At 33.0% G+C, this 13,221-nt stretch overlaps 2 pseudogenes; both read left to right on the top strand.

Annotated features, from left to right (window-relative positions):
* Positions 1 to 10,269: 10,269 nt before the first annotated feature.
* LOC117152231 lies at positions 10,270 to 11,267 on the top strand (annotated as a pseudogene).
* A 52-nt stretch (positions 11,268 to 11,319) lies between these two features.
* On the top strand, positions 11,320 to 12,515 carry LOC105681384 (annotated as a pseudogene).
* Positions 12,516 to 13,221: the final 706 nt, after the last annotated feature.

Here is a 13,221-nt window from a genome sequence, read left to right as displayed (position 1 = left end):
CTTGGTTGTTATTTATCTTGAGGTTATATTCCTCCTTGCAGATATCCCTCTCTAGGGACTTGATCATTGTCTGTATGTCAATGACGTCGTCCACAAATATTGGTGGGGGAGGGGGGGTTCTCTGTGCGTGTTGGTTTAGTGGCGGTTCTACGATTTCCATGGCGTCGTTTGAGGATTCCAATACGGCGAACCTGTTGTGAGTGTTTATTTGGGTTGTTGATTCTATTTTTCTTTTTTTTGTATAGTTAGCGTCATTGGTGCGGAGAGTTCTGTTACACTTCTGCCACGGGGGAGGTAGCGCGGGGTAGTTGCGAGTTTGCTCCGGAGAGCCTGGTCGCGATTGCTGGGCCATCATCGAGCTAGTTAATTCGGAATGAATAACTAGTCGTGAGGCTGTGAGTCTTGTGTTCGAGTTGGGGTTAGGTGCGTGGGATTTTCTTCTCCCTAAAGGTTAGGGGACACTTGGCTGTGTTCTCTTTCGACAGTTGGGCGACACGTGTTACTTTCGGACTACGCTGGGCACTAGAGACACGTCTGCACGCTTCGGCACTCCACAGCGAACTTCACGTTACGAAAGTGGACAAAGAATCGGTTTTCAGTTAATGGTGTACGTTACGATAAAAGAGCCTGTTTCAGCATAAGCGTGTACTTCTGGTTACTTGGTTTGCCTTGTGAATAAGGTTCTGTTTATTTAATTTTTTTGTCTTTTTTGCTTTTTTCGTGTGCAACGATAGTAATTCATCACTGTTGTACAACTTTAGAATGAAAGTAAATAATAGAGAACACATAATAATATGATGCTGAGTAAATAATACATAATGAACTCTTTCTAATGACATATAAAATTTCAATTATTGCAAAATTCATATATGGATCTATCTTTGAATAAAGTGCATAGACATAAATCAAGGAAAAAATTTACAAGCGATATAATAACTCTTAAAGTGGTTACCACTTCTAAGAAAACTTTACATCTGGTCTTTTTTAGTTTTCTCAAGCACTGAAGCCATCGACAGCGTGTAGACAAAAGACTGCGACGAAGTCAGGCCATAAACAGTAGACAGGCGACGTTGGCTTTGGGGTTTTTCAGTTATTAGGTAACACAGCTAGCGTGCGGATCTGGACCAGCTCAAATTGTATTTTTACTTATTACACTTCTATTTAAATATATTTTCTACCTTACAATTTATCCACATGTTTTCTCTGTTTACACACCGAATAACCTCAATAATAACAAAAGCAAATTTTCGACCCTTTAGAACAATGATCCAAAGTAAGAATTATATGGGTGTTCGAAAATGATTTATAGTGTTATCCTATACTTCTACATCGGTGAAGATCTGCAAAAAACTTACCGCAAAATTGACCTTATCCTTCACCTTGAAATTCAGCTTGTTGAAATTCAAGGTTAAATCTTTATTGTACCCGGCTCTACCTATCACGCGGATAAAGAGTCTCAAACGAACCATGGAATGCAACTAACCGTACTCTTCGAAGATGTTATAGTACCATTAGTTTTTAACTCACTTTGTTTGTAATGTACTTAAATTTTGCAGTCAAATGCAGAGAAAATAGCCTCAGACTCGCATTTTTTCATTCCAATCAAGTTTCTGCCCAAGATAACGCGTTGACTTTAGAGGATGAAAACTATATTCAATCCAATGTTTTACTTGTTCAACGCATATAATCCATTCACCCGAACTATAAACAATTTCTTTCATAATTTTTATAAATTAACCAGAAGTAAGTTGCAGAAGCAGTTTGCATCCTATCAATCATGGTCCAAACATTTTATTAAACAATTAATAAATCGGTCGATTAGTCTAAGATGGAGCATTATCATCGATCGATTTACCAATTTTTTCATCGTCTCTAGTTAATGCGTAATTTTGGAGAAGAATTTGACCGAAATGTAAAAATGCGAGTCTGGAGCTGCTTAATAGCGAGAAAAAAAGTAAGAAAAGAATATATGAAAGAAGAAAGGGGAAAGAAATTGGGCATAACTTCTAAGGTCAAAATTTGTCTTTATTGCATCTTCATATAGTCATCAAATACTCATATAGTACTCAACAAGTACTCGTATACATCATCGTACAGTGCATGTTGTCAGTTTTCAAAGAGCCATGGATTACAAATCACCGGTTCTCTTAAAAAAAAGTGTTTAAAGTTTCATTAATCCTTAAACTGATTTTATACATATTGCAAAGCCAGATATGATACAAAAAATAAAGACAGTGTCATTATTTACTTACTCGTGAACGTATAATATCTACCAGTTTGATGTTTAAACTGACTTTGTTTACATGTTAGCGTTATATATGGAATAAATTAGACCTATCCAAAAGACCCTGTGTCATAATGTGAGAATTTCTATACTCCCAAACTTTGGCATTCTGATATTGCGAACGTTGCTGCTGAAGGAAATTCTCTCATCCGTAAAAAAGATATCTTCAAGACCGCGTGGATTGCGTTCTAACGTTCTTAGCATCAAGTGATAAAATTTTCGTCGAGTGACATAATCCATCTTACGAACTTTTTGTATGTAATAAACCTTGTAAGAATGTAGACCCTTCTCGTGTATTCTTCTTCTCACTATTTCGTGTGAAAACCTTATTCGATAAATTATCTTTCGTAAATCTATCAATGGATACATACATGCACAAACAATAACACGATGAACGTTAAATGAGGAATTGGTGTAGTAATTGTAGATTACCGAACCCTTTGGCAATCATGACGACCTGAAACTTCCCCTCGATGCTGCGATCTTTCATTATTTCTTGCCGATTATTGATATACAGGTTGGTAACTGGTGGTACAAGCGGAAAGGGGATGATTTTACGCGAAAAAATAAATTGAAAATATAGAATAAAAATTTGAGGCTTTATTTTCGAGAAAACCGACTTTGAATTTTCGCTCGATACGCGTGCACTTGTCACGTCTCGTTATAACGGATCTCACTGTAGATTTTTAAAAAAATTAAAAAAAAATTTTTTTATTCTATATTTTCGACTTCTTTTTTTCGCGTAGAATCACCCCCTTTCCGCTTGTACTACCAGTTACCAATGACCCTGTATACTAGGGAACAAAGAATAATTCCCATCAGCTTTATAGCGGCACACGAGCTAGAGGACAATTCAAATTATGTTTTTGTTTTGCCTCGAAGTAGCAATATCGTTAGGATACACATAACGCAATAATAAATAAACTCCAGGCAAAACAATGTCGCCACTACGTGCAACCGTCAAACCTAGACGAATTCGAATTTTCCGGCTCTCCCCTAACCAGTATAAATAAACGGACACGATCGTAAGAAAGTCAGTATCTATCAGTTACCAACGAGTTATCAGCGAGTATTTTAGTGATTAGACACTGTCTTAGCGAATTTGTTAGTACGAGCGTCTTAACGACATTATCTGTATTTATTTATTATTTTAAAATATACTTGACGGTTTTCAACAGTGAGTTATCTCGTTATTCGAACAAACCAACCAATCTCTATAAAGACTAAACACCTACACAATCCTCTACAACTTCATCAATAGCACGCTCTCTAAACCTTATTGCTTTTCATTATATTATTATATTATATAATATTATTATTATATTATTGCTTCTTTATTCTGTTATTTATATTGTTTTTTATTTGTTATATATTATAGCAATATAATAAATCATACCAGACTAAGAAACTGTAAACACTTTCCAACAGAACAGATCATTTGCGGTCCCTTTCAGATTTTTGTTCCCCGCGATGAGTATTATACGATGCAACAAAAATGACTGGACCCTGAAAATCATCAAAGATCAATTTTATGATCTACTTTTTAAACAGATTTCCACCGATTAGAGGGTATAGAATCTTCTTCCAAAGCCATGACAAATATTTTTTTGACATCCTGTACATATTTGTTCCGATAATCAAGATCGCTGTCATATCTGTTTTTAACCCTTGAAAATTACGTTTGATAAAAAATATTAAATGAAGATTGACATGTTTACAAAATATAATATTTTATAAGAAAAGCTAGTCCGTGCCAAATACCATTACTACTGAACAGTTTTCTAAAAAAAAAAAGAACTTTTACTATCTTATTTAACGAAAGATTGTCTCGTATAAACTGTAACAAATTCCGAAATTCGTTGTCGTAAGTGATCATACGACACTCCACTGAAAACCGTAAGTGAACCACAGAATTATCATACATTCAATCTTATTACTTACTAAAATTCGCAGAAATGTATCACAAGTCACTTCATAAGATTTTGAATGACAGACAGAAAATGTATGGATGTATTTGCCTGCACACGAACCCGCCTCTGTATAGAGATAGTCCAATAATCTGATATATTTGACAACCCAAAGCTATCGAAATCCCAAACGCGTCGAATTATTGGAATTGTACTATATTTCGATAATGGGAATTTGCATAGGAACAACCACTCTTACTCCGTACGTGACAAAATCGAAATTATTATGCAATCTGCGATTGTTTGGTGTTCTTTATAAAAAATTAAAAAGTTGAAATTGTAAACAATATAAGCGCCAACAATGGAGATTTTCAATGGAAAAAGATCATTCATTTCTGTTAATATTACTTGGATCACTTGAACTTTATGCACTTTTAGTATTTATTATCTTTGTGGCGGAACTCGACAGCAAATAGCACCGCTTGGCACTAACTACCACCGGACAACGGCAGTGCAATGGTTAGCGCCTTAGGTTACGAACGTTCGGAACCCGCTTTCGGATCCCGGCGACCGGAGTCCGATTTTTCTTCTACGTATCAAAAATAGAAGAAAAACAGCAGTACCCCATCAACATCTACAGCCAGCAGCTATAGTTATCACGGACAACACTTTACACCTCATATTTATGAACTTAGAAAGAGAAATATAAGGAAGAATATAATATATAAGGAAGAGTATAATTAGATCAATGGAATTTATTTATTTGTATATTACACAATATTTTTAATATACTATTCAATATCCTCCATTTATGATTGCACCTTTATCTTGCTGTAACCGTAGAATCTAGAATGAATTGTTTCAACGTTTATAGCAATGACTACAACAAAAGATTATATATAAACGTAACTGAAGAACCGATGTAAAGATTTAATTTATCAAATATTGTAACGAATAATATATTTTGGATATTTGATGTATTTTTGCGTATTGTGTGTATTCTGTGCATTTTGGTACCTTTAAATTTGCTAAAATTAAGAAATTATACAAATTAATTAATTAAACTAAATAGACACTTGTAGTCTATTTACAACATTCCTCACCACGTTTTATATGGAATTTGTATCTTCTTCCGTCGAACAAATTTTATTTTGTATTCTTTTTTTGCCGCTTATCGCTTATCGTTTCAACTGTTCCAATCATATCTGTGGGATAAATTCGTTCTGTCTTTCTTATACATAGTTGCATATAAACGAATCTTATTGAAATTGACTAAGATCTCAAGCGGTTTACATAAACTTTGTTAAAACCAAGTTTTGATGAAAAATTCAAAATTGACTGATAAGATAGGATCGTAGTTTAACCGCAATAAATTACTAAGTGAAACTGGTTAGAAAATCTGACTTTTAACGGGAGTAACCGGCGCGTGCGACGTGATATGACTGCTCAAGCTATACGGAAGTGGTAGTAGTAACTATGAAATTAGAGACCTGGTGCAATGGTAAACTACTAATTCTTAAAGAGTGAATATAATTATAGCAAGTGTTGAGTTAGCATAGTTCGAAACATTGATTTAAATGATGATCTGGAAGATTTCCACAGTTTAATTATATTCAAAGTATTATATTTATTTAAAATGAATGCAAGAAGAAAAACAAAAAAAAAAGAGACAATTTTGTGGAGTCAATCTCTAACTAACGTTAATTATTAATGGATATTTGTTACTATTATTATTATATATACTATATAATACTATATATACTATATTATTATATATATTGTTATATTACTACTAACATACATAATGTAAATAACTAACTATTAATATTATCACATAATACTACAACACTAAATAGTATTATTCGTAACTCTTAACTAAAATTAATTAGTAATAAATACCAGCTGCTACTACTAATAACTATATGTTTCTAATAACTATCAAAATTTCCTGTGTTCACCATCATTGTTAACTATCAATTAAGACTAATTATCAATTAATATATAGTATAATATTAATATTAATATTAATGATAATATTATTAATTGCTAACTGATAGTAACTAATATTAAGTGAAATTCTCAAATTAATGTGTTTTTCTTTAATTAGCATTTTATTAAGTAATATACATATCATTTACGTTTGGCGTATTTATACTCTTATTAAACAATTTCCAACGTTTTCAATAAACTTTTCATTTTTAACAATACTTTAAAGTAGGTTCTACAAGTACCTAGACTATTAGTAATAAGATAATCTACTAATTTTTATATAAATTCATATTTCTGTTAGCGCAACTTAAGAAATATAATTTAAGTATAAATTTATTTCATTCTCCAAAATTTTAAGAGTAGAACAAGAGGACCATTTTAGTGATTTACCCCACGACGATGAACAAAACTATCGGTATAAATCAGCTTTTCTTATATAAATTTATGTAAAATTTCCATAAATTTGTAAAATATACGATCGTAGATTTCATTTTTTTATAAATTATAACTTTTGAATTTAAATTTTAAATACATAACAAATAAGGATTGAAAACAATTATGTCATTGATATTGATTCTTAAAACAAATATGCAAATCTTTTAGCATATAACTTGTATAAGGAATCAGAATTTCTAAAAACTATTCTTTTTTGGTTCTGTGTTAATTCCAAAATATGACTAGAGTCAATTCTTGTATAACTTTTTGAATAATAAGTGGAATCTTATGTTCTGCTACAAACAACCCATTATATATTTTTTGTATACTTCTTCGCTGTATTTTTGAATTCTAGGGATATATTATATATTATTACATAAGTTTCTCATAAATCCCTGAAAATCCACGATCTAATAACAACTTTCTTGATACAGAGGAAAATTAAACGACCCAGCTGTTGTAGTTCTTGGTGTTGTTTCAGTTTAACAGTTCTACCTTTCTCAGTTATACAGTGGATTATTCTAGCATTGACAAACTATCGCTTATTTTGGTCTTTATAATAACTGAGAATGGTAGATCTGTTAAACTGAAACAACAGCAAGAACTACAACAGCTGGGTCGTTTAATCAGAGTCAGACAAGACGACGTCCCTTCATCCGTGTATCCTGATTGTTTACTATGATCAGCCAGTTTCAACCTCCATCATGGATATTCTCGTACGCTCTATTAATTTCGGTTGCAGCTGTTGGAATTTTCGTTCATAGCTGCGCCGATCGCGATTCATCAACCGATCGACCATTTCTCTGTAATCGTTCAACGCTTGTGACTCGAATTCCAACAGGCTGTGAGAGATATCATACGAGCCAGATAGGAGGCGGAATATCGTGTCTGAGACTGAATTATATTGTTTGACAGAGATAGGGATCCTGTTGCGTTTCAGCCCTCGCGTTTAATGTATTGGTATCCTGGTTCAGCTAAATGAACGGTGAAACGGTGCGTCTCGCCTCGTGACTCTGATTTGCTATTTGCTACAGCCTGATTTTAGCCACGATATTCGAACAATAAAAAATTTTAACCTCAATAAACTATTATTAATTAACGTATTCTCTTAAGTGACCAAATGATAAATATAAAACTGATTCTAAATCAAATGTGTTTATTAGCTTCTTTAAACAAATATTTATATTTAAAACATTTACATTAATTTTTACCACCGTACAATAATTTTATGGTAGAAATGATACAAAAATTGTTATTGTATCATTTTAGGATTAGAAGAAATTAATTGTAAAAGATCAAAATTTACGTGATCGATTGATAAAATTTGACCTCAATTGGTGATTATAAACGTTAATTGTTATTACATTCCTTACCAATTTATCACTAAACGATTATCATTTGCAGTCCATGTGTATTGGCTTGAATACGCGTTATAAAGTTTAATAAATGTAAATGACGTTAAGTTATGTTTCCTATTTTTCACAGCGACGAAGTTTTAAAATTCAATATATTATCAATCAATTTCATGTTATCAAAATTGTTTTTGGAGTTAAACGCGTATTTTTTTCATATCCTATAAAAATTCCAATTCACTACTCCTCGTAATATCAAAATGTTGAAAATATTAGCATATTACTTATATTAGTAATTATACCTTTAGCTTCCACGAAACTTCGTCAACATATTAGCTTATCTTTAAAAGACACTTTTGTATCTAATGGATTATTTTCGTTCGCAATTATGTAGGTCATATTTAAATCTTCCTATTTTTTAAATCATAGGCTAAAATTAATTTCGGAAAATCAACAAAAATGTACCCATCATATCTTCTTCATGAAAACTTCGCTTGTTAAGTTATCTATTTTGTGGTTCTCTCTGAAATGAAAATTTATACTCAATGTATAAAATATATAGTATAACAAAGCAAATAAGTTTATTTCAAGATAAAAATGTAGTACAACAAAAAATATACTAGAAAAAAGTAAGTAGTAAATTTGAGTTAGTTATATAAACGAGTTAAATCTATAAATATTTTTAATTTGTTTTAAAATACTTTAATATTTTGTCAATCACTAGCTTTTACTGTAAATAGTGATTTTGTTCAAAAATTGTATTTTTTAAATCAATCAACATATTGATATGAAAAGGATTATTTGTTAGACATTATCTACACTAAATATTAAATGTATAATTTAAATTAAATATTATTTGCATTAAATTGTTAACATATAGTTAGATGAAGTTTACCTTATCATCCTTCATTTCTATTGTTATATCGTTGAAATGTTAATATTTTCGCAAATATAGTATATACTATCATAAAATTATTTATTTGAACATTTTTTTGACAGTTCAGATAATGGGAATTCAAGCATATTAAATATTGTATCAAATGATTTATCACGTGATAGTAAACGTATTACAGAAGCGTATAGAACAAAAACAAGAATAATTATACAGCATATATAAATGGACTGATGTACCTATAATAGATTTAAAAGTGTCATTCTTTTACGTTCAGTTAACAATGTTCAATAAAAATGTAAATTTTCATTTATAAAACGTCACTTTCGTAATACGTTATTTGTAATCTTATTATCTTTTCGTATACGTAATATAATATTCTTTATGAATGCAGATCACCAGACTCGATACTAATATAGCGTAATAATTGATGTAAATATGCTTCGGGTAATATCTGTGCAAACACCATTTGGTTCTAAACACATATTTGACGCACACATGTCTCGTGTAACTATAATTTAACGGTATATATGGTTCGAGAAAATTTCATTTGAACTCGAGCGTATAAATTCAATTTCGACAGGGTAGTAGGCGAGCGAGACCTTTTAATCCAATGTCTATAATAAGTAATTTAATTATAATTGTATAACTTTAAATTTTACGCAATTGTTCATTCAGAATTTTTTACAGTGTTTTATCTTTTTATATAAATTTCTATTTTTTTTTCTTTTTAATATTTTTCAATGAAGAAGTACTGAAGAAGTAAATCAGAATGTACAAGATGTCTTACGTTAAGTGGTCAGCAGACTAGGAGGTGATTCTACATGCAAAATAAGTCTACTTTCTCTAGAAAATTGGATTAAGAATTGGTCCAGTGCAGACGTATGATAAATTTTCGAATTTATTTTTTTCTGAAACAAAGCGTCTTGCGGAAATATTTATTGTAAATTCTCAACCTTTTTTCACACGTAGAATAACGCCCTATTGATTATGTGTTCGTGCCCAGTCCGGAGTTAACCATGTTCATATACACTTCATAAATTTTCAAATTCAGTTTTCTCAGAAACGAAGCCTCCAAAACGAATCACTCGCTAGTTGATTGATCACGTTATGTGTGACACATTGTATATTATGTGTTCAGTACGATATATCCAGACAGAATGGATAAATATGAAATATAGAAAGCTTAAAACTCTACTGGAGGTGTAAATTTGGCTAATATCATATATCAAATCTTGTTACATCGTCAATTATCAATCACATTGAGCAAAAAAATTACATAAATTACGTATTGAGTGTTACGAAGATTTTCCATAAAAATAACAAATCCTTATTATTGGCTGTTGTGAATAATCAGAATATGTATAACTATGAGGATTTTCGATTCAGGGCGAGGGTAACACGCGGACGGAGAGTTCTGTGGAAAAGTGAGGCATGAAGGAAAAAAGGAAAAGGAAGCGTAAAGAGGCATGAAGAAGGGAAATAAAGAGTGAGCATACGAAGAGAAAGCAAAAGAAAAGCGAAAAAGAAGACAAGAACAAGAGAGAACTACAAATAAGAAAAACTAGAAAAGAAGAGGTTAGGAGGCCAGAAGCGCGGCAAAACAAAGTAAGGTAGAGAAAAGGCAGATGGCGACAAACAAGGAAAGACCAAGGAGCACTGGTAAAGCGGGAAATAAGGCAGTCTCTAAAAATACATTGGACAAATACAGCTCGACAGAAAAAGAGACACCAGCCAGGGAGAAAGGAATGGAGGCAATGATGGGAAAAATAGAGGAAATGGAAAGAGGATTCGAGGAAATAATCACGGAAATAAAAGATATATTCGAAAGGCAAGTGGAGGAGCTGAAGAGAGAAATGAAAGAGAAAATGGAAAGAAGGGAAAGAGAGAGAGAGAGAGAGAGAGAGAGAGAGAGAAACAGAGAGAAAAGAGAGTGGGAAAAGGAAAAGAAAGAATTATTGGGTAGAATCAGAAGAATTGAGGAGGATCAGGACAGGGCAGAGAGAGAGACAGAAAAGAAGAAGAAACATAGTAATTAAAGGAGCGGACTGGAACGAAGGAAGCAATGAAGAGACAGTAAAGGAATTCATAAACGAAAAAATGGGGATAGGGGCAGAAGTAGATAAAGCACATGTGGTAAAGGTGAGGGCAAGAACACGATAATAGTGGCGACGATGACATCGATGAAGGAAAAAATAAAGATAATGAAGGAGAAAAGCAAATTGGAAAAGGGTGTACACGTAGACGATGATCTGACAAGAAAAAAAAGGGAGATACAGCAACACATAAGAAGGGTAGCCAGAGAAAGAAGGGAAAAGGGCGAATATGTAAAGATAGGATACAAGAAACTAAAAATAGAAAACAAATGGAACAGGTGGAACGAAAACGAACAGAGGCTGGAGGAAGAAAGAAAGAGAGGGGAAGAAAAATAAAAAAAGGGGAAAAGAGGGGGAGGGCTACAAAGAGGATGAAAATGTGCTTCTGGAATGTAGCAGGGCTAATAAGTAAGGACAAGGAGGTGTAGGAATATCTGAAGGCATTCGACGTGTTCGGACTCACGGAAACATGGATAGAAGAAGGAAAATGGGCAAAGTTAAAATATAGACTACCCAAAGAATTCGACTGGAAATGCAGGACAGCATTGAGAGTAAGGAAAAAAGAAAGAGCAAAGGGGGGAATAACAACGGGTATAAATAAAGAACTAAAAGAAATAGAATATAAAGAAATTAGTGATAATATAGTTGAAAGAAAAATAATATACAATGACAAGACGTATAAGATAATGGTGGTTTATAATCAAGATACAAAAGGGGCATGGAAAAAAATAGAGGAAAGTGTAGACGGAAGAGAAGTGGAAGTGATGATCATTGGCGGAGACTGGAACGCAAGAACGGGAGAAGAGGGAGGAATGAAAAAGGGAAAGAAAAGAAAGAAAAAGACAGACGATTAAAAGACAAAACAATGAACATGGAAGGAAGAACACTGCTAAAATATCTGGAAGAGAAAGGCTGGACGATAATCGATGGCAGACATAAAGAAGTGGAGGAGTGGACCTGTATTGGGGAGAGAGGAAACCCAGTAATAGACCATGTGATTGGCAATCAGGAAGCGATAGAAGAAATAATTGACATGAAAGTAGGAAAAAGAACAGAGTCAGACCACATGCCGTTAGAAATAGAAATAGGGGGGCAGGAACTACAAATAAATGAGGAAAAAGAAGAAGAGAAGAAGGAGAAAAGGGAATGGACAAACGAAAGTGTGGAAAAATACTTGGAGGAATGTAAAGACTGGACCTGCAATGGAAGAACAGTAAAGGAAATGTGGACAGAAATCAAAAAGAAGATAAACGAAGCAATGCCAAAGAAGAAAGTGAAGATAAGGAAATAGGGCATAGGAGAGAAAGTGTGGTGTAACAAGGAGTGGAAAGAGAGGAAAAAAGAGATGAGAAAAAAGGTAACAAAGTTTATGAAAGGAAAATGCAATAGAGAAGCTCTCATAGAGGAGAAAAGGCATTCAAACAGTGGCGCAAACAAAGAAAGGAAAGACACGAAGAGAAAGAAATGGAGAGAATCAAGAAGATCAAAATAGAACAAGAAGCGTGGAAATACATAAATAAATATAGAAGAAGAAGAGAGGGTATAGATGAAGAAATAAAGGAAGAAGAGCGGAAAAATCACTTTATAGAAATTTTGGAAGGAACAGAGCACAAAGAGAAGAAGAAGAATTAAGGAAAGGGCAAGTCGGGGGCATAGTGGTAGGAGAAAGGAAGGTATGGTCATTGACATATGCAGACGATATTGTGCTGATGATGATAAATGCTAAAGAAATTCGAAAAATGTTTAAAGGAAACCGAATTGGAACTGAGCATGAAAAAGACAAAGATAGTAGTTTTAGAAAAAAGAAGGAACAAAAGGAGACAAAGAAAATAAAAATGGGGAGAGCAAGAATTAGAAGAAGTGGACGAGATAAGATACCTAGGGTACATACTATAGAAAAACGGCAGTGATGAGAAACACATACAAGACAGGAAAAAGAGAGCAACAATAGCAATGAAGAAAACATGGAGCGTGGGAGAAAGAATTTTCAAACAGGACTACAAGAGGAGAATGAAGATGTTTGGAGCATTGGTAGAGAGAGTGGCGCTGTTTGGAACAGAGGTATGGGGCTGGAACATGGAAGAAAGACTGGATAGAATACAAAGAAGATATGCGAAATGGATATGATGGTTTAGTTATGACAACACCAAATTATATATTGATAGAAAAATGCAAGCTAACAGAAATCAAAGAAAAAGCATTAAGAAGAACAGCAAGGTATGAAGGGAAAGCCATAGAGTCAAAAAAGGAGCTAGTAAAGGAATGC

The sequence above is a fragment of the Bombus impatiens genome, unplaced genomic scaffold, assembly GCF_000188095.3.
Source record: "Bombus impatiens unplaced genomic scaffold, BIMP_2.2 scf_0859, whole genome shotgun sequence".
NCBI lineage: Eukaryota > Metazoa > Arthropoda > Insecta > Hymenoptera > Apidae > Bombus > Bombus impatiens.
The sequence above is the reverse complement of the archived record's forward strand: the minus strand, read 5'-3'. Positions and strand labels throughout refer to the sequence as shown.